Source organism: Phyllostomus discolor, chromosome 3, assembly GCF_004126475.2.
Source record: "Phyllostomus discolor isolate MPI-MPIP mPhyDis1 chromosome 3, mPhyDis1.pri.v3, whole genome shotgun sequence".
In the NCBI taxonomy this organism is placed as follows: Eukaryota; Metazoa; Chordata; class Mammalia; order Chiroptera; family Phyllostomidae; genus Phyllostomus; species Phyllostomus discolor.
In genome coordinates, this window is record NC_040905.2 from 69,005,062 (window position 1) to 69,017,393 (window position 12,332).

Consider the following 12,332-nt stretch of genomic DNA (forward strand, 5'->3'; position numbering starts at 1 on the left):
ATATACAAGAAAGAGTTAGTAAGCATACATGTTGTCATGCATATCTGTACACAATTTTTTTTTTCTATAACTATCTCCAAGGTCCGGAATGAGTATATTTTGCTACTCCTTCTTTTAATCTGTATATTTCTTCTATGACAGTAACACAAGCTGTTGATATAGTATTTGTATTATAGTATATATTCAAATGAATGTCTATTTATGCAAACAACAAATATGTTTTCATACAATAGTGTTATAAAATAATAATAATAATACAGTAATGCATCTAGGGTAAGGGTGAGATGGTAAAACTATTTTTATTTTCTTAAATTATTCAACCATGTACTTAAAGGCTAATAATGCTAAACATCACTTCTTGTGAATCATACCCAATATGTGAATAGTTTTAAATGGTTAGCATTATATCTCAGAACTAGAGATATTTTCAAGCTCCCCTAATGTAGTGTCTTATTTTCTTCAAAGTAGATGTGGTCTGAAAATATCTCTTTAACTACCCCATAATTGTGAAGAAATACTTGCAACCCCCCCAAAATGTGCATTTTTGCAAGAGTATAAAATACTTATATTTATAAATACTTATAAAAATATTTATATATCATACTATTAATATTTATTATAAATGTGAAAGATCTCAGAATTTGTAAAAGCAAATGAAAACTAAACCAATCAAACCAGCAAGAACAAAGTATTTCTGGTAGAGAGAAAAAGTAACAAGTTACCAATTAAATACAGATTTCTTTCATAAAAAAGAAAATTTTTTACACTGATCTCAGTGTTCTTGCATATAATTTAGTTTGTTTAATAAAATACATATGTAGTGTGTCACAAAATATTAGCAAATTACTGATAGATATTAAAACTTAAAATCAGAAGTTAGTTTCCAGATAAAAATGTAAAATCAGGTCATCTTGATTATTTATACATTTATTGCATCCATTTTGTTTTTCTTTAGTTAGATAACTGGCAGATATATTATCACCATATTTAGTAGCTTAGGAAATAAAATTTATAACTGTGATTTTCATTCCTTTTATAGGTCTCACCTACATTAAGCAGGAATTGTTACCTTGTTTTATAATTAAGTGCATGTAATATTTTCAAGTATTTAAGTCCTTTAAGAAATATGGTAATGGAATATTAATGAGACACAAACAATTTTTTCCTACCCATCCTTGGCAGACAAATCCAAATTTGAATCTTAATTTTCCCATAGGTAGTAATGTTGAACAATTGATTTAACTTCTCTGACCTTCATTTTCCATCACTTTAGAAAATGGATACTAGAGGTTGTTATAAGGATTCAGTGAGTGCATATGATTGCTACTGAAAATATAACTCAGGTCTGAGAGTCAGAAAAGGCTGGACCATGTTTCTGGTGGGATAAATAGCAACACCTTACCTAATTGTATTATAATCTACCAGGAACTGTAAGTGTCCTTAAATTCTAGTTCTTTTCTGTAGCTAACCAGAATCTGGGGTGGGGGTAAAGTGAAACCTCGGGGCTGTACTCAGGGAGTCTATAAATAAGTGAGCTCAACAGAGATGCCAGGATACGGTCAGAGTATAAATGTGGATGCTCAAGCATCTCAAAATAGAATCCTAATGAGCAAGGTCCTACAGAGAGAGGTGAAGCAGATTTCCCACCCCAGTCTCAGATAAGTTTTCCTCTATCACTGCTTCACAGTCTGCACACCAAAATACAATACATTTAATATAACTCATCTCTCAAGTTGGACTTTTGTCCCATAATTTGCTTTTAGTATGACATGGTTTCTCAAAGATGTGATTGCTTTAATCAGCCAGATTTACAATACTTGTGTTTCTCAGATCTACATGTAGAAAAAAAGTGATCCCATAATAATTTCAGTTTATATAAAAGAGAATGTTAAGTGTAAGGCTGAAAAAATATGAGGAATGTAATATTCTTCTCAGATTCTAATCATCAGAGACCTTGGAATGGGGAGAAATTAAAATAATGCTGACCTACTCAGTCATTCTTCTCACGATTCTGGTTTCCTAGGAGAAACTTGGATAGAGATAGTTAATCATGACAGCACCTTCACAGTACAGTTAAGAAACACCTAACTCAGTAGAAGAATTTAAAAAAAAAAAAAGTACCTGTGAATAGGAAGAATGGTATTAGAAAAATTGTCTGAAACTTGAAACTAGGCAGAGGATGTTACTGAGTGTTCTTTCATTGTAGTTCTGAATTTGAACCTTTGATATATTTTGTATTTACTGGCTATTATACAACTATGTAGGAGTAGAGTTTAAGTTGTAGATATTTTGTTTGTTTGGCTAGAAGAGTAGCAAATATTTTTTGCTTCTTTTATCTTTTTTGGTGGAAAAGATAACCCTGTGGTTAGGATATCAAACATTTCTGTATCTAGGCCAACAATTATATACTAGTATTCCCTTTTTAATTTGCCCATAAATACCTAGTTCCTCACGAGTTCTTTGAATGAAACCTTACACATGTTCATTTGCATAGAGTTACAATATTACCTTTTTGAAAGTTATACTTTAACTATGTCTCTCTTGGCAAAGGACCAAAGAAATCTAGGCAGAACAATGTTATAGAAGTAATGCTATTTACCACATGAGTTCAGTACTGAAGAAGAAAGAGTTCTTGTTTGTTAATTAGCTCCCGGGTACTCCATTGTTGTGAATTGTCCATATTATTGTCAAACAGAAAAATTGGAAGAAGCAAGGGCTAATCTGATGCACATTAAAGAGAGCTGAGCCAGAGAGCTGACAGGGAAGATAACTGAGAAGCTCATCAGCTGTATTCCGGTGGGGAAGTACTTATTTCTTTATTAGAATTGTTAAGGAGGCTTTGGAGTACTTGAGATGAGCCAGGAATGTGTCTAAAGATTGACATTAACAACCAAAAGAGACTATTACAGAGGCATGCTATGCTTAATGAAACTATACCTTTTCTGGTTTTTTTGTAAAAAAAAATCAACCACATAAAATCATATGTGGTTTTTGTTTTCTAATGTTTCTTTGAATATATTAAAGTAACTTTTCAGAGCATTTGTGAGCATGTGTTCAAAGTTTTATTTTAAATTGACAGCTAGAAAAATATGCATCCAAGAAAGCCATTTAAATATTTACATTTAGTAGAGCATCTTATAGGGAAAAGGGGACTACATTAAACTGTTAACATAGATACAAGGAGGGAAGAACTTGCTGAAGATTATTAAGATAGCAATCAGAGTGGTTAAAATACCTTCCCACATTAAATATTTAGTTTGAGGCTGTTAGCCTGAGTACAACATGATAGCTGTCCAAGTTTAATCTCAACTTTCAGGTTTACTAACAATATACTTGGCTTGAAGTTATCATCCAGAATATAACTCCAAAAATGTCCAAAAATGACTGATAAGATGATATAGGCCTTGTCATGGGTTTGGAAATGTATATGTGTGTGTGTGTGTGTGTGTGTGTGTGTGTGTGTAGTTATTTGCTGGGCTTTACATGTATAAAATATAGGTAGTAAACACTTTAAAAAATTAATTCTTCCCCAAGAATCCAACATGGATGTTAGAATGACACAAAATGAATACAACCTCCCCACAATTCTGAAATTACAAGCAAAAAATTTTTGTGCATGCACGCACACATATACACATTATTTTACAATCTGAGCATTGATCATTAACTGTATAATTAAGTGACCAGCTATTATAAGAAAAATATTTCTTTGATTCTGCCCTTAAGTTTTTTAGGAGCACTCTGGGCAGCAGGCACTATTTCCTGGAGCAATAGTTTCCAAGAGACTTTCCTAAGCTGATTCCTACCCTGTTACATATGAAATGCCCCCTACTCCTTAACTTCATTGGTTCTCAACTCCAAGTTCTATGTCATTTTCAATACCTACTTCAAATGTGCCCTGATCCTCCAGCCTGAAACATTTCTCCCTTTGTTGATGTTCCTAGGCACACCTTTTATAATTTTATTATGACAAGAATCACTTGCTACCATCTATTATATGCATTTACATCTCTGGTCACTATCAGTTTGTTCTTTATTTCCATGTCTCTGGTTCTATTCCCCGCTAAACTGTAACCTCTTCTATACAACAGCATTTTATTGTGCAAACACTTGCATCTTAATTTTGCTCTGTTGCCTGAAGCAACACTTTACATCCACATGGTATAATTAAGATTTTGCAGAACATAAAATGCAATCAGACTTCCTCGGTGTTTAGCTAAGGATGGTCATGCATCTCCACCACAAAAGTGATCATTAAGCTACATCTGTTCTTCTTCCTTGATGACAGGAGGTTAAAGGCCCAGAAAGCTGGAGGTGACAGAGAAAAGATGGTAGTTCTTTGGGTATTCCTGTAGTCCCCCAAATTCTTGAAAGGACCTCCTTCCCCACAGGTTTGTGGAGGAAAAGGGGCCACATATGAAACCTGACAGTTCAGGAGAGGCTTGCATGTTGGCCTCACAAACTCGGAGACCTAAAGTATCCACACAGAATGACCTGAACATAAAAATTCCTAACTAAAAGCAAGCCATGGCAGGTACTCCTGTCCTAGGCTGGTATTTTTCTATAACAAAGGTCAGTCTTTATCTTAACTGAGCCTGTCTGTTACTTTTTACATCTAAAGTAACACACCTTTGGAATGTCAAATTTCTTTTTTCAGGACCTCTCAAAGCACAGGCACCACACCAGGGGGAGACCACAAATTCCCCTTATTATTACTGTTATCATGTTAATTGTTGACTGTTAACTATCCATTACCCACCTGTGTAAAAGATGTGTCTACGTGTCTATCATTTTATTTCTTCTCTGATCCCAGAGGCATGCCCACCCCCTGCTTTGCTTTCTCCCGCCTCCCTAATCTATCTATCATGAATGGATTTCATGTAACCCACTAAGGCCCCCTCTTTTGATTGTAATGTATAAAATAAAGAACTAAGCTGACATTCTTTAGAGCATTACCTCTACTTATTGAAGTTTTGCTTCCCAACAATTGTCCTCAGTTTGACTAGAATAAACTAAAAAAATTCTCTACAGCTTTGAGTATTTCTTATGTTGACAGGTTAAAGGACTGAGAGTTAATTCCCTTTTCCGATCACATGCCCCTAAACTCCCGCAGCCTTTTAAGCAAGCAGCAGTATTTTTTTTTCTAGCTGACAGATACCCTCTGCACAGAGTTTCAAACACTAAGGCCACAGCACTATCTATGCCTCATTACCATTTAAATAGGCTGATCAATGAAAATTAGCATGTAATTTGAATTACAACACCACCTCCTGCTTCTTACTTAGAGCCTGGATCCTCCGAACTGCTCTAAATAGCTGCTACATTTTCCGATGAGGATTCCTCCTTCTCCTCAATTTGAAAACAGGTGTATGCCTGTGCTTTATTTTAGGAACTTTAGTGGAGAGATTGGTGCCTGACTCTGCCTACTCTCCATCTGCATCCAGTATAACCTACTGTCCTGTTAAAACACCAAATATGTTAATAGCAGCCGCCTCAGCCAAACCTTAAACTGAATATTTTGATTTGATGTCATCTTCAGTTTTAAGTCAATAATCACATCACACCAATTTAAGCAATAGATAATGTCAACAGTGTGGATGAGTGGACACACTATGCTGAGCAGGGATTCAAGGACTGTGATGGCTACTCACTAAGCATGAGAAACTTGGGCAGGAAGAAAGAGAAAAGAGAAAAAAAATAAATAAATAAAAGTCATTTAATTCACCAAGCATATATCTTGCCTGCCTTATCTATGTCATAAAGCTTTATGAAAATTAATTGTGTAATCTGTGTGAAATAACTTTTTACATATTATTGTGTCATACAAATATAAATATTTGTCATTACTTCATATAAATATATACACTCCATATAGTAATATGACTTAATTCACTCTTATGGTAGGATTATTATATAATCTGACAAACTTCACATTGTTGTTTATAAAGGTGTCCACTTGAACATATTTTCCTGTTTTATAGTTTTGTAGTTAAGATAGTAAAGAGGCACTTACTTTGGATCCAGTTGTGATCACCAGTCACTGGTACAAACTATAAGCAGTTTCCAGCTGAGAGTGTAGCAGGGTGCAGCCAGGGGGTCCCAAATAGGGATTTGTAATGCCACCCCTCTCCACGGGTCCATTCTATAACAAAAGCTCACAGATTATTTAACATTAAAATGATATAATATTTTCTTTTGAACAAGAACCAGTATTCTTCGGATCCTCAAGAAATTTCCAAATCTAAGAATTCATAATTTTGGTTTAGTTGGAAAAAGTATGACAGCATTATGTTGTCTGGCACCATAGACAATTCTATATCTATATATGGATGTTGCATTTTTGGTGGTATCACACTATTTTTCACTTAAAAGTTCAATTTCTTGTTAAATTTTCTTTCCCTCTCAAATATTCCAAGTTTCCCTGAGGATACAGACTTTATCTTTCTCATTTGTTAGTTAATATTAAACACATACGTGTTAAAAAATAGAACAACCGTGTCCCCAAGTGGTAATTTGAGTGGTTTACTGAACTCCATTAGTTACCCAAGTTATCCAGCATAAACCAAGGTTGTTTTGAAAATACACCCTTAGTGAAAGTTCTATAGCCTGCTTTCCCTGCTTTCCTGTTTACTACCTGCAAACATCTCCTGCATAGAAACACACAAACAAAAAACATAAAAACAGCTTGTCTTGGAAACAAACTACAGAGGATTCTAAAGGCGCCCCAAATGGTATAATGCTGTCTACAGCCACTTTTAATGATAACGGGGCACTGAAATTCCTTGATCTCTTATTTAGAAATGTGTAGGCTGACAACCTAGTTCTTACATATATATATATATAGAAAAAAATTAAAAGCTTTTTGTTTTAAAATAGTTACAGATTCATAAGAAGCACATGCAGGGATAAAATATAAAACCATTTTGCTAACAAATGATTTATTTTTATGTCCTCTTCTCATTGAGGAAATAATGCATCATCATTTAGCTTCTGAAATAATGTTGTAAGGATCTGAGGTAAATTTATGAGATCATTCAAGTAGTAAAGAAAACAGCAACAAAAAGAACAACAAAAAAAATTAGAAAAATCCCTGGCTTTCTTTCCACTAAAACTCGTTTTGATTTGGTGATGCAGGTGGTGTATTTAACAAAACAAGAATATGAGCCGCTTTTCTAACTGTATTTATTATTTTCTGTATTCTCCAAATGAAATTATTTACTATTTCTTGAGGTCTCTGCCCTGGTTCCATATTCAAGCTAAACTTATTGCCTAGAAGTTTTTTTTTTGTTGTTCTTCAGAATTTCTGTGCATTCTACCTAATCTGTTAAAAGATAATCTACACCATATTAAAATTTTAAGAACATATTTGAGAAAAAATGGACTTCAACTGCAAAGATCCAAAATAGAACTGGTTAGGATGCTCCACCAACAAGAGCTGAGGGAGAAACTTTATTGAAACAAGGTGGAAGAAGAACAAAAAAATTATTGATTGACTAAAGCTTAAAGTCTAGTGGGCTATTTGTGATTGGTTGTCTTTATGTTTTTTTTCTTAACTTCTTTTTTTGTTTAAGATTTTATTTGTTTATTTTTTTTTTTAGAGGGGAAGGGAGGGAGATAGACAGAGAGAGAGAAACATCAATGTGCAGTTGCTGGGGGTTATGGCCTGCAACCCAGGCATGTACCCTGGCTGGGAATCGAACCTGGGACACTTTGGTTCCTAGTCCGTGTTGGGAACCGCCCTGACTGGTATCAGAAGCTGAAACCCCCGCCTAGGCTAAGGCTAAGGGAACGCCCTTGGAACCGTAAGCCAGCAAGGAGACAAAAGTTTATCTCCCTGGCAGGAATACTGCTTCTACTGCTTTATTCATAACTGAACCCCAAAAAGCTTGGTCGGTTAGCCAAAGACGGGTAAGATTCCCCATGGGGGGAACTACCTAAGACAGGCACGATCACTTTGGGAGGCCCCCCAAAAGAAGGACTTTGGGGGCTGCAGCAAAAGGGGGTGATGGACCCTAGCTCCTGGGCTTTGACATAGCCTGAGTTCTCATCGTCTGGGAGGAAATCTCCTTATTGCCTTAGTTCCCATGCTCCACCCTAGCCTGAAACAATGACAGGGTGGTGTAGCTCTGTGCTGAAAAGGGCAGATTCCCCGGGTTATCAGGCCTAAGAAAGAATATGTAAATTACTGTGAAACCTTCTTTGTTTAGAATGCTCTCAGTTGAATGAGATGGGTCCAAGGAGGAAGTTAGTTTGTTCCTCAAAGTCTTACAGCTCTTTGACCCTGACTCAATAGACCAGCAGAGTTCCTTGTTTTCTATATTTCCTTACTTCCCCCTGATAAGTACTGTACTTTACCTGAATTATTATGCAAAATAAGCCCAATAAAAGCAGATATGGACGGTAAATCAGTGCGCTCCCCAATAGGGGAGGTGGCCATTTCGTCCCTACCTCCCCACAGAAACTAGTCTTGTCTCTGTGCATGGTTTTTTCTCGCATGTTATTGTCGAGCCATCCACAGCGTTCCGTGGTCACTGCTGGCCAGTGACCCACGCATCAAGTCCGAGCTCAATCCACTGAGCTATGCCAGCCAGGGTGGTTGTCTTTATGTTTTGATTTTATAACCCCGAGGCATTTAAAGGCTTCAATTTGGTTTGCTTAAGTAGGCTGCCAGGGCATAAGAGCCACCTCAACCTAATGACCTCGTTGTTTAATTAACTTAGCAAACCTTGGAAAACAAATGTAGGCACCATAGGCTTAGTATGGCCTTCTCTAGTCCTGTCAGCCAGATGAACTTCCTTAGTCTTCTGAATCCTTCTTTTTATGAACATGTGCTTGTTTTGGAGCTCAGGTCCCTTTCTATATTGTGTAGGATTTATTTATACAAGTATTACTATCTTCCTGTTACAGGGTGCAGCCAAGAGGGCAGACCCCAAATGGGCATTTGAAATGGGGTCCAGAACTCAAGGTGTCCAGGAGATTTTAAAATGTCTTCACCCCTTCCCCCACAGGTGTGAGTTGGGGGAAGGGACACATGGAGCAAGAACATGCAGAGCTGTTTTGTACCGCAACAGCTTTGCAGCTAATCCATGGCATGGTCATATAACACACCTATAGCCTTTGGCTGGTTACAGATATGCTAAATAGCTGTGGCCATACTCTGGGCCAGGAGGATGGAAAGGGACTCCCCCTGCCCAAGATGTGAATGGGAGGCAGGTCCCCTGAGTTACAGTGCCTGCGTGGGAGTTCGGAGAAGATTGCCTCCATGACATGGGGCCACACCTGCCCAGACCCACGATGGCAGCCAGAAAAGCTGGAAAGGATGGGAAGATTGAGGGCAAGTGTGGCCGAGTGTGGGAGGAGTCAGAAATGGGGCTACAGAGAAAGATTGGCACGGGGATTTAAACTCAGGAACGGCAGCCATTGAAGAGAGAACCATGCGGTTCTGGCTGAGTGGGGACCACATGGCTGGAGCAGTGGAGAGAGAACCTCATGCCTTTGCCAGAGTGGGGACCCCCGCAGCATTAGTAGGGGGAACCACCACCTGGCTTTAGCAGAGATCCCAGCGGGCGACACAGCTGATAGTGCCAGGAACCCAGGGAGGTCTCTCAGCCAAGACGGATTACTGGGAAGAACCCGGGGCTGCCTGAGCCAAGGACTTCTATTTCCTTTCCTGAGATACAGTATCCCAGAATGGGCAAAGGGGGAAGGAAGGACTGTGTTTGTTTGTGGGTGTTTTAAGGGACTTTAGGATTTTGATGAAGACATTAGGTCACTACTTTAAGTTTGTATAGCATTAAATAAACGTTTCCTTTCCTTTTCACGAATCCCTGGCATTGAGGGACATCTTTCCTATAGACGATAGACATAACTGACCTGGGGGTTCCTTTCGGTAATAGTATATCATCCCAAGTCCCCCTTGTTACTCTGTAACATTCCCTCTGGGATCATCATCACCCTGAGAGCAGAATGTATCAGTAAGCCCCTTCGTATTTCCCAGCTTTTAGTTGACAATTAGAATTTCTGAGTCAATGAGAATTTAAAGTTATATACAAAAATATCTAACTTTGTTTTCTAACCGTGATATTAAGAGAGAGATTCTTATACCTGTGACTTTGAGAGGGGACTCAAGACTTGGAAAATTTTAGCTTAAGGTAAAAAGTTGTAAGTCTAGCAAGTAATGTGTATTTTAAGCTTTTGTTTAAGAAACTACAGATAAGGCTCATCCTGGCTCCTGGGAAAAACAGCCGACCTCCTGGGGCACTAGCTAGAGATTACCACCTGGGGACAGGTTGGAGGCATCTGGGCCTTTAGTGTGACCACCCTCCCTGACCCCTTGGGAACAGCTAACTGCTGAAGACAGGAATGTTGCAGCTTCTGAATCTCAAAGTTCTCACTGCACCTTGTTTGTCCTCCCCCATCCTTTTATAAAAGATCTAGCCAGGAAAGAGAAGGAAAGATGGTTTGTTAGGGTATGAACGTGCCATCTTCTGGGATCGCCAGCCATCTGAATAAAGCACCCATAAAAGATTCAGTCTCTATCATTGCTTATTGGATTTGGTAGTGACAGGCAGCCCGAATGCTGGTATCTTTTCCAGTTACAACTTTACTCAATTTAAATGCTTCATCTTGTGTTGTGCTAAAAATAAAGTTTATGCCAGAAGATTCAAAGTTTTAAATTCTTGGAAATAATAAAATCAGAATGGTAAAATTATTCTTGTTAGAAATCGCATTTAAATTAAGGTCATTTATTATGCATGTAGCCTATATTCTGGAAATGCTGAATATAGTACTTAGCTGGAGTTCTAACCCAATTTATTTACCAGAAAACATTCTGAAAGTAGCAGAGTATCTGGTCACTCATTGTCTGAACCCAAAATAAAATTTGTTACCTATTTTTTTTTACCAAATATTAAAATGTAGGCACTATTTTCATTTTTTATCAGTTGTTATTATTCCTATATAGTTTTATAGAACATAGGAAAAACTTTATAATAAAGTATTTATTTTATTTTATTTTATTTATTTTTAGAGAGGGAAGGGAGGGAGAAAGAGAGAGAGAGAGAAACATCAATGTGTGGTTGCTGGGGGTCATGGCCTGCATCCTAGGCATGTGCCCTGACTGTGAATCGAACCTGCGACACTTTGGTTTGCAGCCAGCGCTTAATCCACTGAGCTACACCAGCCAGGGCAATATAATAAAGTATTAATTAAATCAATTATTAATTTAAAAGATTGTGAAAAATTACCACGAATGGTGAATGGAAGAAAATTGAGGGAAGGCAAATTGATGTTGCCAAAGAGTTATTATTGTTTCTTTTCTAAAATGTAAATCATTCTTAGTTATTTGTAGCTAAAATACAAAAGTATAATATTTGTAAATTATTAAGTTAAAATATTAATAGAGCTCATATATATTTTTAGGAAAATAGGCTTTCTGGGACTTTAATACCAATAAAAATTGTTGTTTTATTGTGAGAGTATATTTGTTTTTCCAGGATTTTTCCATTGATCTATCAGTGAGAATTTATGTAAATTTATGTAGACTGGAATATATTTTAGAGACAGGTCATGACTTATTTATTTAAAGCTAATATTAAGCCCTGGCTGGTGTAGCTCAGTGGATCGAGCTCAGGCCTGTGAACCCAGGCATTGCTGGATTGATCCCCAGTCAGGGCACATGTCTGGGTTGCAGGCCATATCCTCAGTATGGGGTGTGCTAGAGGCAACCACACATTGATGTTTCACTCCTTCTCTTTCTCCCTCCCTTCCCCATCTCTCTAAAATAAATAAATAAAATCTTTAAAGAAAGCTAATATTACTTTTGAAATTATTGGAAAAGATAGAAGGTGGAGAAATGTGTTAAAAACTAACTAAAGCAATTAAATTACTAAAAAATAATTCTCTTATTTATAAATTTCACCAAAGCAAACTGGACGTTTTCTCCATAAGGATCTTGAAGTCTTTGTTGCTGAGTCAATTATTTAACTGATTTGACTGCAAACCACGATATGCTCAGAGTCCCACAGTTGATAACACAATGCTCTACCTTGATGTTTTAGTCTATATTTCAGAAAATTAACTATGTATTCATCCAAGTGTCTGAAGTTTCTTTTTAAAAGTAACAAATATACAGCTATTTCTAAATTTCATATTTCATCTTTATTTTATACACAGCATAGAATAATATTTGCCATTGAAGGCCAAAATTTCAGTGAAAGCTTCACACAATGTCCCTCAGGTCCAAATGAAAGCAGGTTTAATATGTGTGTGATTCTAGGAGAAAAATCCAATAATTGGTAAAATATTTGTTGAGACTTTCTTTTTATAAAAGT